Below are 20098 nucleotides of genomic sequence, written 5' to 3'. Positions count from 1 at the left end.
GCACCATGAGTGGGGTGTGTGTGTGTGTGTGTGTGTGTGTGTGTGTGTGTATGTGTGTGTGTCTTCCATTGGCAACAGAAGACATCTTCACTTCCCCAGACCCAAAGTTCATAAGCATTTGGGAGTCTGGCCTGAGTCCTCAGACTGGGGTTCCCTGGCTGGCCAGGGGTCACTCAGCTTAGAGAGATGGTTCCATGGGCGTACAGTGTAAGAGACCCCCCCCCACACACACACACAAAGATACTGAGGAATCTTAGGAAGAAATGCAAAACAAAACCCATGTTGGTGTCAAGGAGGGTAATGAAAGGAATGGTGTTGATTAGCAAGTTCCATGAGATAAATTGTTTTTGTTTTGTTTTTAAAGGTTTTATTTTATTTTATTTTTTTAAGTAATCTCCATATCTAATGTGGGACTTGAAGCCACAACCCGGAGATCAAGAGTCACACGCTCCACCGGCTGAGCCAGCCAGGCGCCCCTGAGACCAAGCGTTGTTTGACCTGGTCATTCAGTGCTAGATTCCGTGTCCCTGTGTGTGGCACATGGGACATTCACATCAGGTACACTTTTTTTTTTTTTCATTTATCTGAAAGACATTTAGTGTGCAACTTGCCAAGTACTGTGAGATGGGGGATATCAGCCTTATTAATGTTTATGTATTTTTGAGAGAGAGACAGAGCGCACACAGAGGAGGGGCAGAGAGAGAGGGAGACACAGAATCCGAAGCAGGCTTCAGGCCCTGAGCTGTCAGCACAGAGCCCGACGCGGGGCTCGAACTCACAAACTGTGAGATCATGACCTGAGCTGAAGTCAGACGCTTAACTGACTGAGCCACCCAGGCGCCCCCACATCAATTATACTTTAAGTGAACGACTAGAAATATATTGTTTCTGTGAGTGATTGTTTGGCAGAAAGGAAAGAAGGCAAGGGTTTTTGTTTTTTTTAAATTAAAAATATTTAGAAGAGCACAAAGGAATAATATTTATGACTATGCTGAAGATACCAGGAAAATGAGAGCACACCCTGGGACGCTATTAACAATGGGGACTTTGGGGCACCTGGGTGGCTCAGCTGGGTGATCTTCTGACTTTGGCTCAGGTCATGGTCTCACAGTTCATGAGTTCAAGTCCCATGTCAGGCTCTGTGCTGACAGAGCTTCCGTTTCTCCCTCTCTCTCAAAAATAAATAAACATTAAACAACGGGGACTTTTTTCTTCCCCTCTACCTTTTCGGTGTTAAACTGTACCCTGTCTTTTCAGAAGATGAGCCAGAGAGGGGGCCTCTATCTGCCTTGCCACACAGGGAGATGCAGAGGACTTTCTTCTGGGACTTGCTAAGAACAGCCCATGGGCTACCTGGGCTCCAGATGTTTGGGAGGTAATGATGTTGGCGGTGGAGAGCAAACCCGCCTGCTTCCTGTGGCTCTTTCTGACTGTATTCACATGTGGGAGGGCTCACAGGCTCAGTTCCCCGTGGTGCCAACCCCCCTGATGAAAACTGGGAGCTACAGTCAAGCACCCAGATGTTTCGGGGCTCAGTGCCAAACGTGTCTATGGTGGGAAAAACCCAGACACAACCCCTTAGATGTGTGATGTCTTCAAGAGACCTGGAAGCCCGTAAGGACGTAGTTAGGGGTCGTATCTCCAGGGGCTTGGAAATTCTGCGGCCATGGCGTGGACTTTGGTGACAGTCGAGTCTCTCTGCCCTAAGTCAGATGCACAAGATTTGTATTGTGGATCCTTCTTATACGTGTAGGATGCTTCACAACGGGGGAAAAGTGATGAGATCCAGAGCTCCCAGCTATAACTGGAGGGCGCAGGGGCCATCTCTGCTGGAAACAATTGTCTCCATCCCGCGCCCCGCCAGTCTGCGGAGGTGGGCGACCGGTTGAGGGGGGGGGGGATGGCTGATGGGCTCTCCAGAGAGTGTATGTCTCAGATCCTACTCCAGCAGGCAGTAAGGGCACTTGGTGGTGGGGGTAAGGGGGAGGGTGGAGTCTGACCCAGCTGTTAGTTTCCTATAGCTTTCATACTTGGAACTTTTCCTGAGTAGCTCTAGTCCAATGATCCTACTCCCCATCTGGAAAAGTAGCTAAGAGAAAATGTTGCCTGGGAGGTCTTTGAATGCGCTTGCTGTATTCCTCCCTCCGGAGGCATTTAGAGCTATACGCCAAGGTCAAAGATAGAGTTGGACCCTGAGAGAGGAAGCGCTTTGCCAGGGTAACATGGCTAGTGGGAGATTTTGTGCTGCCTGGCTTCATGCCTTGCTTTGCCCACGAAATGTGAGCACGTGGAAGCTTTTAATAGCCGGTGTGTACTACATTCCCTGATCTTCCCACCCGCCTGAGACCAGCCTCGGTCCATATAGAGGCTGCTCCATCAGCCTGCATCCTGAGGCAAAGATGACACCAACACGTGGTCACCATCACCCCGTGATGGACATAGTACGAGTGACATATAGCAACACCACAAGCCACACCACCACAAGCTTGCAACTCTGTGGCAAGTCACTGAGATTGTGGGATAATTTGTTATCATGGCATCACCCAGTCTATCCGACCGATACAGACTGCAGCTAGAGCCCATCCCTCCAAATCTGAGTCAGTGGATGCTAATCCTTTTCTTGGAGTGTTAGTTATCTTTGCCTGCATAACAAAGCACCCCCACATTCAGCACACCTATAGTACCTTACAGTTTCCGTGGGTCAGGGATCTGGGCATGGCTTATCTGAGTCCTTTGCCCCAGGACTTCCCACACGGCTCTGTCAAGGTGGTGGCCAGATCTGGGGTCTCATCTGGAGGGTCACTCGGGGAACGATCTGCTTCCAAACAGTTGGCATTACTCTGGTCCTTAGGGGCTGGTGAACTGAAGGCCTCAGTTCCTGACTGGCTGTTGGCCAGAGTTTCCCTTGTTTTGTTTTTGGTTTTTTTGCCCATGGATCTCTCTGACATGACAGTTACTTCATGAGAAAAACAAAAAACAAAAACCATGCAAACCTAGAGGCAATAGTCAGTCTGCTGGCTGGACAGAAGTCACAGTTCTTGTAACCTTGTCACAGAAGTGACATCCATCATTTTTGCCTTATTCTGTCCATAAAAACCCAGGCATGTGTCCAGCCCACCCTCACAAGGTGGGGATTACACAGGGGTGTGAGCCCCAGGAGGTAGGACCCCGTGGGGGAGAGGTGGCATCCTAGCGGCCTCTCCACCAGTTTGCTTTTAAAGGAAATGGTTATTGATTGGAAGTGAGAAAGCCCTCTGCCATCTGTCTAGATTAAACTGATCCACCAAGCACAAGCACGGGTCACTGGTCGATCACCTTTCCATCTGATCCATTCCCATCCTGACTCTATGGATTGAGATATTTTCTCCTAGGGTCTCCATCCTTCTTGACCAAAGCCCACCTCTCCTCTGTACCTTTTCTGCTACAACTCCAAGTTCTGTTACTGCCTTAAGGTTGGGGATCAGATTCGCCCCCAGGCATGGACCCCCCTCGTCCTTCCTTCTAAGAACAGAAAAGAGTCAACAGAAGCAGGTTATAAGCAACCAGCAGCACCTTACAACGTTCAAGCCAGCAAGGACACACAGGAGTCACTAGAGTTCTCGATTCCCTTCGCTCCTCAACCCCGACCCCCACCGCTGGCTTTTTATCAACCCGCTACCGCTGTGAAACAGCCACGATGCCTCATACGTGCGACAGCAGACGTGCCTTTCTCATTTGTGTATCTGCAGCTTGGCTGGAACAGCTCTGTGTCCCAGGTGCACATTCTGCACGTCACTGAGGGCAGCCCTGCTCCCCACATCTTTCCTTTTTCTGGGAACGGTGGGCTCCTGGGGGTGTATTCTGCTTATGGAGAAGGCAAAATCACAAGAGGGCAAACCCTGCTGCTCAAGAGCATTCCCAGCCTTTGTGTGTGCCCTGCCTGCTAATTTTTTTTAAAATATTTTTTTAAATTTATTTCTAGGAGAGAGAGAGACGGCGTGAGCAGGGGAGGGTCAGAGAGAGAGGGAGTCACAGACTCTGAAATAGGCTCCAGGCTCCGAGCTGGCAGTCCGCACAGAGCCCGACGCGGGGCTCGAACCTACGAACCGCGAGATCATAACTGAAGCGAAAGTCGGACGCTTAACCGACTAAGCCACCCAGGCGCCCCTAATATTTGTGTGGTCAGAGCCTGCCAATGGCCTAGCTCGAGGTCAAAGTGGGGTGTGGGGGTAGGGGAGGAGGGGGCAGGATGTACACTCTTCCGGCCACGAGGCTGGGGTGTGCATGCACGCTGCTCTATAGCAGGTGAAGATTTGGAGCCCAGAACTCAATCGAACGCCTTCCTATTTCCCCCCCACACCATGTTGAGGTTTCCAGCTAATGGAAACACCAGGAGGGGGACTATGGGTGGGTAAAGGCAGGCTTCTGCCCCCAGTCTTAGTGGGGAGAGAGGACGGTAGTTAAAGCAACCACACCAGGAGGCGCAGGCAGCCGGCGAATGGGCAGGCACCCCGGAGGTGATTTAGGTGATTTGGGGAGGAGGCGCTGCCTCGAGTGAGCAAGTTTGAATCACAGAGTGAGAGCGAGCTTCCCTTTGGGATCTTGCAGTGGTTCTGATCACCAGGAGGAGAGTCTCCTTCTGTGCGAGTGAGGCCGGCTGAGAAGTCCCAGACTTCAGGTTCGGGGATCTTTCAGGCAACAGGATCTGACTGGAACGTACTGACACACTGGGGTTTTTTTGGGGGGCGGGGGCGTGTAGGGTAGTGTTTGTAAGTTTCTCTTCTGTGTTTGGCGAATGGCGCTGCTTTCCTGTTTACCGTGATGCTATAGGGCTTCCTTTTAAAATAAATATAGTTAAATAAACAGAGTCTATTTAAAGAAAAAAATAAGTGAGTACTCCTTCAGGTGGCACGTAGATATGGCGGGAACGACGGCCACGGTTGGCATTTGGTAAGTAGTGTTGTGGTAGGAACAGGATTGCTGGTCTTCCTGCGGTCGGTCTGGGTTCAAATCCACACTCTATGCATCACTTGGAGCCTTTGAGCAAGTTATTTAGGTAGTTTTTCTGACACTTTCCTGCCTCCTCTCCAGCCCTACAGAAAACCTTCTGCGTGGGGGATAGCGGTCTTGAGTATCCATCAAATTCCAAAGTCAGACACTGGAGCGACTGGGGAATCTCAAGACTTGGGGGGGTGGTCCTTAGAGGGGCTCTCACGTCTCCCAAGCATCTCTAATTTCGACTCAGGGACTCAGGGAGGCTCTCACCTTGCAGAGCTCGCCAGAAGGACTGAAGAAAGACTGACTGGCAGTTTAAACATGGCATTCTGTCCCCACTCCCCGTCGCCCCCAGCTAGTGCACAATAGATTAGTAAAAAAGTGTTTCTAATTCTCTCGTGGGTAACACAATCTACTGCCTTGTATTTTTGGGGTGCAGGCCGATAATATTAACCTGTTAAAAGCTTAAAATATACTGTCATGTCGTGGCCCTGTTTTGGAACTTCTTTGATTTTTCAAAATAGGAAATGCTCCCCCCCACTCCACACATGGGGGTCAGGTCCCTCTGGCCTCCGTCTCTGACCTCCCGAGAGCCTCCAGAGCACATTAGCCCTCTGTTTCCAGACGGGGAAACTGAGGCTGGGAAGAGAGGCTGTTCCTCGTCCTCTGAGGTCACTTCCAGGGATAATAAATTCCAGGACTGTGGGTTCAAAGGATGTGGGCGGTGGTTTGTGCAAGGGTGTGTGGGGAGTGGGGGAAAGCAACGAGTGGGGAACCCTAAGACCTGGCACCCGGTTGCCCTGCCCCCTCCCACCAAGGTCGGGTAATAAAAATAACAACAGCTAATATTTACTGAGCACGAACTATGTGCCAGGCGCCGAGCCCGCGCGCAGCGCCACTTGCAGGCCTCGCAAGAATCCGAGAGGTCCTGGGGTGACTCCCTTTTCCAGGAGAGGAAACCGAGGCAGCAAAGGCGCAGGAAGGACAAGACCACAAAGTTGAGAAGAGGGCCTGAGAAGGGCGTCTCCGGCAGGGAGTCGGGTTCCAGAACCCTCGTTCGGAGCCCTTACGGGAGGGTTGGAGGAGAAAAGGGGGACGGAGGGACCAGAGAGGGGAGGGGAGGGAGTGGAAACCCGTCCGGGCCAGCGCTGCGCGTTTCTCGCGCTTTCCCCGAGCCGCGCGGCAGGCTCCGCCCCAAACTTGGCCCGAGTTGCGCCGGGGGCGGCCGGGGGCCGGGGGCGCTCCCGGGGCTGCAGCCTTTCCCTCCAGCGTGTCCCCCCACCCGCCTCCCGCCGGCCCTCCCACTCGGCTCTCCGGGCCCCTGACATCACGCCCCGGGAGGCGGGATCCGGGAAGGAGGGGGCGCGGGGAGGAGGCTCCGCGCCACCGCGAGGGAGGAGGGAGGGCGCGCAGTCCCAGCCCAGAGCTTCAAAACAGCCCGGCGGCCTCGCCTCGCGCCCCAGCCCGTCTGTCTGTCAGCCGCCTGCGCCCGGTGAGTTGGGCTCGCGCCCGGGAAGCGCGCGCGGGGCGCAGGGCGCGGGGCCACGTCGGGGGGCTTCGGGCGGCGTGCGCCCCGGGAGCCGGCCGCGTGCCCCTGCACCTACGCGACCGAAGGACTCCCGCCGTTGGGGGGGGGGCAGGGAGGGGCCGAGGCCCATCCGTACCGACACCCCACCGGCCCTCCACCAGACGACCAGGGCGCGCGGACCTTCCCCGTGCGCCGAGTTGGCCCTGCACCCCGAATTCCACCTCCCCACCCCCGGATTGCTTCCTGCGCCTTTTGCGCCGAGGCGGGCGGGAAAAGTTCGGGGAGGAGTCAGGGCGGCTCCCCTCGCCCCCGCCGACTTCACTCCCGGGGCTCTCGGCGTCCAGGGCAGCCGTTTGTCGCGGGATGGTCCCGGGCGCCTCGGCGCACGGTCCCCCGCCTTACCGAGCGGGCGCGACGGGCTGCGCCCAGGCCGGGTCCGTGGGTACCCTCTCGGCGGCGGCTCCGTGGCGCCCCCTAGCGACCGGGAGCAACTTCCTTGGAGGAGCCGGGAGGCGCCGCTTGGAAGCCGCTTCTCCCTTCCCACTCTGGTTGGGGTGGGGGTCTTGGAGGACCCCACCCATGGGTTCCAGAGAAAGGGGAGGCTGGAGCTCGAGTATAGAGACACTATATACACTCTCCAAATCCAGGGTCCCGAACGCCCCAAGGAGGCCCTAATTTGGGGCTGACATGGGGACATCATAAATGGGAGCCGGTCAGGGTATCTGGACATGAGGGACACCCCGCAAAGCGAAGCCCTCCCTCCAAGCCACAGAACACACCCCTCAGTTTTGGAACAAGGCAGACAGCCCGGTTTCAGGTTTGGGGAAAGCAACCCCGCCTCCTTCCAAACTCCAAAGTCGACGTGTGTGTGTGTGTGTGTGTGTGTGTGTGTGTGTGTGTAGTGGGGTCGGGTCAGGGGGTGATCTTTTAATTTAGCCGTGTGGATAATGGAGAGTCAGCCTGAAAAGTGACAGGCAGAGGAAGGGTGAGGGGCTTGGGAAGCCTGCAGCCCCAATCCTGTATGATCCCACTGAGCAAGGCACCTAGGAGGGTCAGATTCAGGGGACAGAAACAGAAAGTACAGATTGCCAGGGGCTGGGGCGGGGGTGGGGGGCTATTGCTTAAATGGGTATGGAGTTTTTTGTTGGGGAGGGTGAAAACATTTGGGGTATAGGTAGTGGTGATCGTTACATGGCATTTGGGGTGTATTTAATGTCACCGAATTCTACAATTACAAGTGCTTAAATGATCGATGGTAGGTTGTGTGTATTTTTACTACAATTTAAAACCAGAAAAGTCTCCAGCCACCTCTTTGCTTCCGTCTAAATTAGTGAGGCGTCTCAGAGGCTGCTGATCGTTGCAGGCCACCTCTCCCAGAATTTGGCCTCAGTATAAGGAAGTAGAAGTGAGGCTGAGGAAGGGACAGGAGCCCGGGTCTCCCTAGGGCTCCGGGAGGGACAGGGGTGGGGACTGAAGCTAATGGAGCGTTTGCAGGGCCCCCGTGCAGCGTTCAGTGCGCCCACGCTCTCCACTTCTGGAAGCTTCACACAGCTGCGTATATCCCTGCTCCCAGGCTGCAGGTGGGGGAGAGCGAGGCCAGAGGCGTTGAGTCAGTTTCTCAAGAGCACGGAGCTAGTAAGTGCCAAAAGCCAGACTTTGAACCTCCATCTGCCTCCCCAATCCCTCCCCTTAACCGCTTGGAAAGGCCCTGGTGGGTTTCCTGGAATGGGGTGGGGGGTGGGGGTAGGGAGACCCTTCTGGAAAAAACCAAGCCCAGATGCTCATGGGGGCCTTTGCAGATGCCAAGCCCACAGCCGAGGGAGGGGCATGGGGGTGGCAGGAAGGCGCCGAACCTGTTTTCCCACTGAGGGATTTGGGATCTGCCGCCTCTGCCCTGGCCAGGAATTGAGGATCGAGAGTCACATAGCCTGGAGCCTCCTCTGTCCTCAAAGTGGGGACACTGAGACTCGCGTGAAATCTGGGGACAGGTGGCCAGCCTGGTGGCGAGGCTTGGGGCTGCCGCTGCAACGCCCGCCCAGCAAAGTGACCCCCTCTCTGGCACCCGGGGCTCCGTGGCATCTAACTGTAAATACAGGGCACGTCCGTCCATTCTGTCGCCCCTCCCCCTACAAGCACTTCCCAGGGGCCTCTCTTCCGGCACTTGAAGCAAATGTTTCACCCAGATTTCCTTTCTCAGCCTCGCACATATGTTCCAGGCAGGAGCTAAAACCACGTGCATGTGCGTACGGACTCTGCATTTTACAGCAACGGGTGATTCATAGGTTGACTCAACTGGCCAATTTTTCACCCCCTGGGGACTCTCCTGCCCCTCTGTGGCCTTCTTGGTTGATGGGACACCACAGAGGCCAGCTCTTTGTCACACTAAACTCGGCCAGACGTGACTAGGAAGGGAAGTCTGTCGAGACAGAAATGTAGAAATGCTTTTCCAAGGCCAGATTGCTGGCTGGTTGCTAAGTTGTTTGGGAGGAAGAGTCCAACCACCCTCCTTGGGGGCAGGTGTGTGTGTGTGTGTGTGTGTGTGTGTGTGTGTGTGTGTGTGTACGTACGTGTGTTTTGCAACATGTAGCTACTGCCACATGTGGACCAGTGAGGCTCTGACACAGAGCAGGGTTGGGGTGGGGTCCCAGGCGCTGGGACCGGGCAGCAGAGTCCCTCGAGAAGAGGCAGGTGACGGTCAGGCAGGTGAAGCTCAGTGATACTGTGGGGACTCCTGGGAGGGAGAATGAGCCCTGGGCGGCGGCCTAGGAGAGCAGGCGATTGGCGGCGGCAGCTGGAGCGGGGAAAGAAGGCAGCTGGCACCGTAGACAGACCGGAGGCCTGACTCTTGGATGTTGGCTTTGGCTCGTCTGGGGAAGGAGTAGGGGTGGGGGTGGGGGTGGGGGGAAGAGGAGGCTCCCCTTCTTGCCCCAGGCGTGCTGGAGTCTGGCTCCCCGCGGGAGTTACAGTCCTCCCCAGATGCATCTGGCTCTCGTTAGGGACAGGCCAAGGGGGGGGAGTCTAAAAATATCAGAGGCAGAGCTGCCACCCAGTGAGAGCGCTGGGCCAGTAACCGGATCCCCGGGGTGGGGGCTGGTGGTGCCTGTGACGCAGAGCTAGCGTAGCTCTGTTCCAGTCACTTGGGCTCTTCCAGGCAGCTGAGCCCTGGGCAGAGGCCTGGGAGGGGTGGGAGCTGTCTGCATTGAGGGCAGCCAAGGGCTAAGATGGGGAAATTTCAAGGGCGTGAGAACCTTAGGAAATCCCAGTTGACAACTAGAGACACTCAGAGAGATGGGGTGACTCGCCCAAGGTCACCCTGCTTACCCGGGGGGAGATCTGGGTCTAAGCGCTCACTGCCCAGTTGGCCAGTGGCATAGAAGTGGTCATTGGGGTTCCAGGGTGGCCCCCAGGGTCATGGTCCCTTATGGCATGTGCCATCCACCCGGGATGCCGAGTTTTCCACGCTCATGGACTGATGGGAGAAAGGCAGACAAGAAGCCCTCCCCAGGCAGTGCGTCACTTCCCACTGGGCATTGGGTCCCTCTTGGGCGCAGCTGTTGGGCTCTGGGGGATGGTAGCCCCTCCTGGGGCAGGATGTAGGGAGGAGGGGGGCTGGAAGAGAACCAGCTAGATGAAGTCCCTCCCTCCTTCCCATCTGAAGACGCTGTTGGGTTTGTTCAAGTGGTATTTGCAGTGCCTAACGAGAGTTGTTAACCAGAGTAATTGAATCCCTACGGCCCCCACTGTCCTTGGGAAGTAGAGCTTCTGTTGATTGAAAAAGGGAACTGAGGGCGAAGAGACTGCCCAAATTCCTGCCCTCTGTGGACAGGTTGGATGATCTCAGCTTCTAGAAGCTTCCTAGCATCCTTGGGTGGAGAGCTGGAGGAGGGGTCGCTGGGGACGACATTCAGCATCGAGATTATCTTGAGAAACACAGGTGTAAACTCGCTATCACCATGCAGGATGTAGGGACGGAGAAGTTAGGTCCCTCACTGCAGACCGCTTCCCCATAGAGAAGTCACTTTGAACGTTTCTGGTTCTGACACTTGTGATCACAGATTGATCGGGCAAACCATCTTTGCTTAAAAAATAATAATTTAAAAAATTTGTAGTCAACAAACGTGACCCGAAATCATCTCGTTCATCTTATTCTCATGAATGCTTCTCACAGCTTGTTGCCGCTGGCTGCACGCAAGATAATTTTTGAAGTTCTACAAGCTGAGCGTGAACCAAGAAACAGTAATCATGTCTTTTTTCTCACTTGGGGTTTTGCATCAACCCACCCAGACCATCTCACAGACACGAGTTGAGGCTTTCAGCTTTAAAACATTTTTTTTTAAATAATTGAAGGATGTCGTGAATAAGCACAGGTGATCCGGAGCCAGAAGCTTAGCCCTGGAGTGACTGCTGCTTGGGAGCTGGCGTCCCTGTGGCTGGGATGGACCACAGTTCATGCTTCTGACACCACCACCGGCCCTGGGGTATCTGCGAGCTCTCCATCCAACCTTTGCTTCTGCAAAGAGACCCCTGTGGTCGGCCTCAGACCTCGCTGCCCCTCAGCTTCCCGGCGAGTCTCCCCCTTTAATGAGGGTCCTTGGGCTGCCCTGATGACCTTGGACGATGCTCTGAGTCGAATATTGGTACAGAGAGGAGTGGGTTGCTTGAACCGAGGGAAGGGTGGGGGAGAGGCCAGCTCGCCCCCTTTCATCTTGATGGGGATTATTTAGCAACTCCGTGCAGTGAGCGGACACAGGCAGAGAGGCGTTTCCTGCTCTTCAAAGGAGCTGCTGTCTGGTGAGGGACGAGGAGTCCACGGATGCTTGTGCCGGGACCGGGGTTGGTGGTTTCAGGGAAGCCCGTGGTCGTGGCGGGTGAGGGTTTCCTTAAGCCTCGTAGGATCGGAGATGGGCTCGAAAGTCCCTGGGTTTCCGCAAGCAGCGAAGGTTCTGGGTGTGCGGTCAGGAACAGAGAAGGCGGCAGACCCTGCTGGCAGGGACCCTGCTTGAGGAGCAGTGCGCGCAGCTTGCCTGCCACCCAGGGAGGGAGCCCTGGGCACGGAGCGGGAAGGGCAGAGAGGGGCCGGGGCAGAGGGGCTTTCCTCCGTATCCCCAAGAACCTGGCTAGGGAGGCGGGCGCGATGATGTTCACACGGCATTGTCGCAGTGGAAAACGGAGACCGAGAGAGAGGAAAACGGAGAAGCTACCTACATATCCAGTGATCGTAACAGGACAGGTTAGAGGTTAAACGGAACAAGGTTCTTCTGTGTGTCCCGGTAGAGAAAGATCTGTGAGACGTTCTTGTAGCAAAGCCATCGGTGGGGAAATAATGTGTTTTGTATGAAAACAAACAAGAACTAGCGGGGTTTCCTGTGGCCTCATATGTATCATGTGGGTGCAAGGAAAAGTGTCTGGAGGGACACGTCTAAATAGTTCAGGCAGCTGCCTCTGGAGGGGGCCGGGGAAGGAACAGCGAAGGAAGGAACGGACACAGGGACCCCAGCCGCGTCGATACCAGGGAGAATGTATTCCCGAGCTTCCTCTGTACCTGAAGTTCCATAATAGTAAGATGGTCTTCCCTGAATTCAGCAAGTTCTGCAGGTTCGGGAGTGGGCAGCGTAGGAGACGGGCTGCCTGCCCGAGAGGCTGGGTGGGGGCTGTGACCCGGCGCCAGGGTGATGGGGACTTAACTCGGGAGGTGCCATCCAGGCCCCGAGGACTCTTCCCTTTTGAGCATCCCATGTGAGCGCCGCGTGGGTGTTAGGGGTTTCCTGTCTGGGTGCTGTTAACGGAACAGAGGGCAATGGTGAATTAGTGGTCCTACTATGAGAACTCCAGAAAGGGATCCAGGAGGCCGTGGGGAGTGGGGGCTTTGGAGAAAATTCAGAAACCCATAAGGAGCCAGATCTGGAGCCGCTTTTTAGGTTAGAATTTGAGGGGAGTAGAAAATGGCTTAATTCTGCCGGTGTTGTCCGCAGCAATGATAATAATAATTACCATTGCTGTTGTTCTAGCATTTGTAGGGTGCATAGCAGTTTCCTGGGCCACGGGCTTTATATCCTTTATCGCATTTAAGATGAACACCAGCTCGGGGTGCCTGGGTGGGTCAGTTGGTGGCTTGATCTCTTGCCTGGCTGTGGGTTCGAGTCCCATGTTGGGTGTAGAGATTGCTTACAAGTAGACTCTTAGGGACGCCTGGGTGGCTCAGTCAGTTGAGCATCCGACTTTGGCTCAGGTCATAATCTTGCGGTTCGTGAGTTTGAGCCCCACATCGGGCTCTCTGCTGTAACACAGAGCTTATTTCAGATCCTCTGTCCCCCTCTCTCTCTGCCTCTCCCCCACGTGTGTGTGTGTGTGCGTGCGTGCGCGCGCACACGTGCAGTCTCTCTTTCTCTCTCTCTTAAAAATAAATAAACATTAAATAAATAAATCTTTTAAAAAAACGAACAACTGCTCTATGAGGTAGTGACTCTTATAATCCCCCTTTATAGATGGGGAGGTGGAGTCTTAAAATTTTTGCTTGAAGCCACACGGCAGCTGTGTTTTGCATTTGAACCCAAGTCTCATGGACCTATAGACCCTGCTGCACTTGATGTATCCCGCCATGTCCCTCTTTGTCAAAACAGACATCTGCGACCTCTTCTTGAGATAATCCTGGCCCTTCGAGCCTGGAAAGTTCCTTTGTTAACACCTGTTCTGGTGGGTGTCCCGGAGGCTGGCATTCTTCCTCCAAAGCCAGCCATCTGGGCAGGCCCGAGGGTCCCGGGCGTGAGCTTTCTGTCCCCAGACCCGCCCCTCCCCCAAGTCATCTTGATGGTCCGGTTTCAGGTGTGTGTGGAATGGCATTCTGGGAATCCCGCTTTGGACAGGAACCTCGCGTCTAATGCAGTCCATTCGTTCTGCTCTTTACCGATGGTGAGGGCTGGTGGGTGTGGGGACCCATCTCTCGAGGTCACTGGGGTACCTCCAGCATCCAGCGCCGAGCTGAGCGTGCAGTAGTAGGTGCTCAGCGAATCTCTGTCCTGTGAAGAGCGGAGAGAGGAAGTCACCCTGGAGGGCCCAGAGGAGGATCCGGGTAAGAGGCCCCAGCTGGAGGCTGCAGGGGGTGAGAACGGAGGGGAGAGACTGGGGAGGTGGGAGAGGTGACTGGGGCCGGGACAGCTAGCTGTCCCCGCTCCCTCCTGTGGCCGGCTCTGCCTGGAGCCGCGTCAGGTCCCGGATGGCCCCGTCAGCCTCCGTTTATATCAGCGTGACACGGGGTCACATTCTTCTAGGCCAGAGCCCGAAAGAGGCTTCATCACTGCCCCACCCAGAGTGTGGCCTGCACACCCACGGGCGCTCGGAGATGGTTTCTACCACACACAGGCAAATGTGAAAAGCTGTGATGGGCTCATATTTATTTTAAAGTTGTATTACTAAAATGTCAATTGCCTGGCAAGGGATACGAGTTTCCTTTGATGGGGTAATACACACTTAAAAACTAATCGGCTTAAGCTACTGTGTTTTTTGGCTTTTTTTTTTAAACGTTTTATTTATTTCTGAGAGAGAGAGAGACAGCATGAGCAGGGGAGGGTCAGAGAGAGAGGGAGATACAGAATATGAAGCATGCTCCAGGCTCTGAGCTGTCAGCACAGAGCCGACACAGGGCTCAAACCCAGTGAGATCATGACCTGAGCCGAAGTCAGACGCTCAACTGACTGAGCCATCCAGGCGCCCCTAAGCTATGTGTTTTAAGGACACATACAGGTTGTGTGTGGTCCAGGGGATACACAGACTGGGCCTTTGTCACTCTCTCCCTTTACTCTAAGATATGCCCACCCCACCCCTGCCTGCCCCCAGATGCCGAGAGTGTTAGCTGCTAACACAAGATTCCCCTTTCTGGGGGAATTTATAGGACCCCCTCACCCCTCTGGAGACAGCTGGAAAGTTGTGCTCCCGTCCCTTGGGCCCGTGGACCGCACCCCAGGGCACCGGTCCAGCTATATCCCGGAGCCTGGCCTGAGGCCCCACCCACCCTCTCCCAGGTGGGGCCCTGGGGCTCTCCCAGCAGTTTTCCAGGCTGGAGCTGAAGAGCCTGGGAAATACTCCTCTCCCTGCGCTCAGAGGCAAAGCCCTGGAGGCTGGGTGGGAATTCCTAAGACCCTGAGCGCCTGGAGGCCCTCGTCCTCAAGTGTCTTCGCGCTGTCAGGCTGTCAGGGGGTGGGGGTGGTAGATCACCAGCCCCCAGAGAACTCAGCCATTTCCACAGATTTGTTCCAGACGTTTCCTATAAATGGGATCATGCATTGCGTGGCCTTTTGTGGCTGGCTTCTTGAGCACTTTCTTCCTCTTAATGGCCGAATAATATTCCATCGTGTGGATGTTACTGCTTTTGTTTGTCCATTCGTGAATTGACGGACGCAGGTGCTTTTGGCCGTGGTGAGTAATGCTGGGTGAACATTCAGGTATATCCTCGGACACGTGCTCCCGTGTCTCTTGGGTGTGTCCCTCGGCGTGGAGTTGCCGGGTCCTGTGGTAACCGTGCTTAATTGCTCACAGAGCAGCCAGCCCGTTCTCCAGAGTGGCTGCACCTCCTTATGTTCCCACCCGCACGCTTAGGGCTCCGGGTTCTCTGTTTCTCCGGGTTTTAATCCAACACCCAGTCCTGTCGTCGTTTCTGGCGCCTTGGAAGCCAGTGAGGATCGTGTCGGTCTCAAGCAGATCCTGGGGGCCGAGGCCTCTGGGTCTAAGGGAGGACCCACCAAAGGTTCTGGGAGCCGCTGGCCCAACTGAGTGGGTGGGGAGGCGGCGCTGGAAGGAGGGGGACGGTGCGCCTGCTCTGTGGTCCCCCGGGTGGGCACCTGCCGAACGTAGAGTTGGAATCAATCCAGGGTGCTGTTTTCTGCACGACGCCGGAGTGAGTTTCAGAGGCGCTGGACACAACATTAAATGGCGTGAAATCATTCTGTGAGAAAGTGGTTCCCTTTTTGATTCTCTTTCAACGATCCTGATTCCATCGAGGGAAAATCTTAGTTGGTGCTGACGCGTTTCATGCCATTGCAACTTCGTTTTCCTTCTTCAACCAGACAGAGCGGGTCTTCAGCTCAGCCCTAGGACAGACAATGGTACCGAGCCAGAACTCTGGGGACTTTGGGGGGCGGGGGCGTTTGTTTTCACAGTCAAACTCTATTTGTAGCAAGTGATGCTGATTTTCCACTTCCAGGGAGCCAGAAGATTTCTTTTAAAAATACGTGTATTTCTGTTAGCGAGTGGGTTTATTTAAAGACTGATTGGAAGTGCTTGAGAAGGTGACAGGCAGAGGAAGTTCGGAGAACGTTGTTCTAAGACTTAGGGCCCGATGATCAGCTGCAGTGTCAGGAAGCGGTGAGGTCCCCAGTCCGGGGCACACACACATGGAAGCCGCATGCCGTAAAGGTAACCCCGGCAGAGGCTGGGGGCAGGGCTGGATTTGCGTGATCACGCAGCGCCTTTCGGCCGAGACTGCATGAGTTGGCGATTCTCATTGTGTGGGGCCAGCTTCCCAATTCCCCGGCTGGACAGAGTCATAGCTGCAGACGCAACGTCATCAGAGGTGACCCAGTCAGGAGGGCGAGGTATTTGGGGGATAGCTTTTCTTTTGCACTTCAACCTCCCCCACTTCGCCAGGCATCCCGGTGGGGAAATGTCACAATGCGATTCCAAGTTCATGGGGATGGCTCCCCAGCTGGCTCAGTGTCTGCCCTGGTCTTGAGTGTTTCACAGAAGGAATCTCTTCCTGTGGCTTGCCCTCAACCCCCCACTTAAGGGGTATGACCTGTCAGCTCTCAGGTTAGTGAATCTGTATGGGCTGGGAACCCCAATGGAGAGGCGCTGTGTTAGAGTTCTCCAAGAAACAACCAATTGGATGTGTATGAATAGAGAGAGATTGGTGGGTCCAAAGTCTGCAGGGTGGGCTGGCAGCCTGGAGACCAGGGAAGAGCAGATGCTGTAGCTCAAGTCCAAGACCATCTACTGGCTGAATTCCTTGCTTGGGGGAAGGTCAGCCTTGTTCTAGTCAGCCTTCACCTGATTGGATGAGGCCCACCCACATTAGAGACGATAATCTGCTCTTCTCAAAGCCCACCAGTTTAAATGTTCATCACACCCAAAAAACACCCTCACAGAAATACAGTGGCTTAACCGAGTTGACGCAGCTAACGACACAGCTGCGTTAGGTAGGCAACACAAACAGCATTACATAAAGAAGAATCCCTTTAAAATGGTTCCCTTCCAACCTTCCAAGGAGAAAGTCTCAGTTTTGTGCCAATATGCCTTTAAACTTCCCAAACACTTGTGACATCCTGTTTTAGCAAGGAGAGAGAAAGTTGGCTTTGGACCTGGCTTTCAGCAGCCACAGTTCCTAGCTCGCATCTAGTCACATTGTTTTGTTTTCATTGTACTTTGTTTTCCCAGCACCCTTGGTTAGTGGCAGGCAATGCTGAGTTTCCATTTGAGCCCTGATACAAGGCTGCCTTTTATAAAGCTGTAAGCTTAGGGGCCTGTGGGTGGCCCAGTCGGTTGGGTGTCTGACTTTGGCTCAAGGTCATGATCTCTCAGTTTGTGAGTTCGAGCCCCACATCAGGCTCTGTGCTGAGAGCTTGGTGCCTGGAGCCTGCTTCGGTCTGTGTCTCCCTCTCTGCCCCTCCCCTGCTCATGCTCTCTCTCTCAAAAATAAACAAACATTAAAAAGTTAAAAAAAAAAAAAAAGATGTAAGATTTAAAGTGAGGAACCCACTAGTACCAAGGGAATTACAGGATACCCCTGAAATTCAGAAGGCAGTACAGGGGAAAACCCATGTACGCATAGTGGGGATGGTGCCTGAAATAGCCCCTGATGGCCCATGTGCCCTGAGCTGCCTGTCGCTATGTTCTACTTCTTAACCCCCAGGAGACAGTGCTAGTGGTTGATTTCCATGTGGAGGGTCCCACCGGAGAGTGGTGGCAGTGGGTGAGAGGCCAGCACACTGGCTCTATGCGAAGGGGTGGCCGGGGGCCGGCGGTTCTAAGAAGTTCCTTGACCATGATAATGGTCATGATTGCTGGCACATGTACCTGCTGTGTCCCAGATGCTGCTCTAAGCACCTTTGCTGTAGTACCTCCTAGAAGTCCTAGAAGGTAGGTGTGCCATTGTCATCCCCATTTTACCAATGGGGAAACTGAGGCACGGGCGGGGTGCACTGCTGGGCTCCAGTCCACTCGGTCTGGCTTTGTTTTCTTGCTGCATTTTGCCCTCATTACTTCCTGCTCAGCTTCTCCCCTTCGTCCACCTTCCTGTGTTAACTTACCTGGAGGTGCAGGCCTGGCTTTCCTGGTCTGGGGCCTGGGGCCTTTCCCGGGCCTGGCTGCTTTGTCGGATTGAGTCCTGGTCCCTGATGCCAGCAAAAATGCATGTACAGAAATGACAGCTCTTGTCACTTTGGGACAAGGATGTCCTAACATGACTGTTAGGCTGTTAACATGAATGCCTCCAATCTCCTGGGAATCACTTGAAAGTCACTAATACACAGTGTTCTGTGAAGGCAAAAACATTCCCAGCCTAATGGCTGTGAGGATGGGTAACACCCTGAATTTGACACCTGCTTCACCCTGGCCTCCTAATCCAATTCCATCTCCCCCACTCCCCCAGGGCTGACATGCTGTGCACCGGCAGGTGTACCATCAGCCCTCTCCGAGGTGGGGGTGGGGGTGGCATAATTCCAAGGAGCTCCTTGGATGCCAGGAGCCAGCAGTGAGATCTTTAATTGAGGGGGTCAGGCCGCAGTCATTGGCGGGATGACAGTTATTAGCTCTTCTGCAAAAGCTGCCCAAACCAGCAGATATTCAGCAGATAATTGCCGAGTAAACTTGACCTCTGGGGATACAAAGATGAGTAAGACACCTCTGTCCTTGAGGACTGAGTCTGATACAGCAGTGTTTCCACGGTACCAGTTAGCTCTTGCTGTGTAAGAAACTACTTTGAAATGTAATGGTGTAAAAGAAAATATTTACGGTAAAACCTTGACTTGCGAGCATAAATCGCTGCGGAAACATGCTTGTCATCCAAAGCACTCAGGAACCAAAGCGAATTTCAGGAACATTGGCTCAGTTGCGATCATGTGACGTCCGGCGTCACGAATTGCGAGATGTCGCTCGTTTATCAAGGAAAAATTTATTAGAAACGTTTGCTCGTCCTGAGGAACCCTCGCAGAACAAGTTACTCGCAACCCAAGGTTTTGCTGTGTTTGGTTTGTGATTCTGCAGCTGGGCTGGGCTCGGCTGGGCTCTCCCGGGTCTGTGGTCAGCTGGTGGCTCGGCTGGGGGCTGGCTGGTCTTTGCTGGAAAGGCTCATCTCTGCTCTGTGCGGTCTCCTACCCTCTGCTGGTTCTTTTGCTGGCTGAGCAGAGAGAGGAAATGCATGAGGCCTCTTGAGACCCTGGCCCCGCATTGGCACTGTCACTGCTTTTTCTTGATAGAAGAAATCACAGGGGCAGCCAGGGTTCAGCGGGTGGGGAAATAGATTCCACCTCTTAAAGGGCGGATACGATCTGCGAAAATTGTGTTAAAATCTTGAACATGAGAGATGTTGGTCTGTCTTTTTCTTTTCTTGTGATGTCTTACCTGCTTTTGGAATTGGGGTAATGCAGGCCTCCAGGAATGAGAGTGTGTGGGGGGGAGGGGTATTGGGGGTGTGTGTGGGGGGGTCCCGCCTCTTTGATTTTGTGGAGTTGTTTTTTGTACGGAGTTGGTAATATCCTTCCTTGAGTGTTTGGCACCATTCACCAGTGAAGCCATCTAGTTGAGAGTTTTACCTTCGGGACCAGGCCCTTGATAAATATTTCTTCTTCCTTCTAGTAGCAAAGAAAAGTCTAGCTCCATTTCTTCGTCTTAGCTCTTCAGCGCCTTAAACTCTGTCTTGTTCAGTCATTCCTTCCACACATTTTTATTGAGCACCGTTTACAGACCGGCCACTGTTCTAAGTGCTGGGGTCCTGTCTGCACCAGACGGTCCCTGACACCATCGCGGAGGAGAACGAGAACACCTGGGTCAACAGGTGCAGTGTGGCATGTGACCGCGGCAGGTGCTACAGGAGCAAAATAAAGAAGGGCTTTAATGTGCGTCACTAAGATTGTCATCAGCAGGTTTGCCTGATGCCTTCTTTTCTGTTTTTTCTTTATTTTAATGTTTGTTTTATTTTTGAGAGCAAGAAAAAGAGCAAGAGCGGGGAGAGGCAGAGAGAGAGGGAGACACAGAATCCAAAGCAGACTCTGGGCTCCGAGCTGTCAGCACAGAGCATGAGATCATGACCTGAGCCGAAGTCGGACGCTCAACCGACTGAGCCACCCAGGTGTCCCTGATGCCTTCTTTTCTAATCTCTCCTCTCTCAGCCTCTGTTTCCGGGTCCCACCATCCGCTCTTGGTTTTCTCCCCACCCTGTGCTCCCCCCCACTCGGCTCCTCCATCCCCTCCCCTGGCCCACCTCCCAGGTGGGCTCCATCTCCCATCTGCACACCCGTGACACCGGGGCTAGGGGGCGCGGGCGGGGGGGTGTTCTGCTGGCCTCTCGTGTTCGCTCCTGAGTGAAGGTGCCGCTCATATTCCCGCTAC

At 54.2% G+C, this 20098-nt stretch overlaps 1 protein-coding gene across 1 annotated transcript in view; it reads left to right on the top strand.

The window, feature by feature from the left end:
• The first annotated feature begins 6229 nt into the window (after positions 1-6229).
• Positions 6230-20098, top strand: part of EMP2 (epithelial membrane protein 2) — a 32800-nt gene continuing 18931 nt past the window's right edge. Inside the window, exon 1 of the mRNA XM_039244381.1 lies at positions 6230-6466. The gene's annotated coding sequence lies outside the window, so the exon portion shown is untranslated. The remainder of the gene's footprint in view (positions 6467-20098) is intronic.

The sequence above is a fragment of the Hyaena hyaena genome, unplaced genomic scaffold (assembly GCF_003009895.1).
Source record: "Hyaena hyaena isolate Hyena2069 unplaced genomic scaffold, ASM300989v1 scaffold_238, whole genome shotgun sequence".
NCBI classification, from domain to species: domain Eukaryota; kingdom Metazoa; phylum Chordata; class Mammalia; order Carnivora; family Hyaenidae; genus Hyaena; species Hyaena hyaena.
This window is presented reverse-complemented; position numbering and strand designations above follow the sequence as displayed.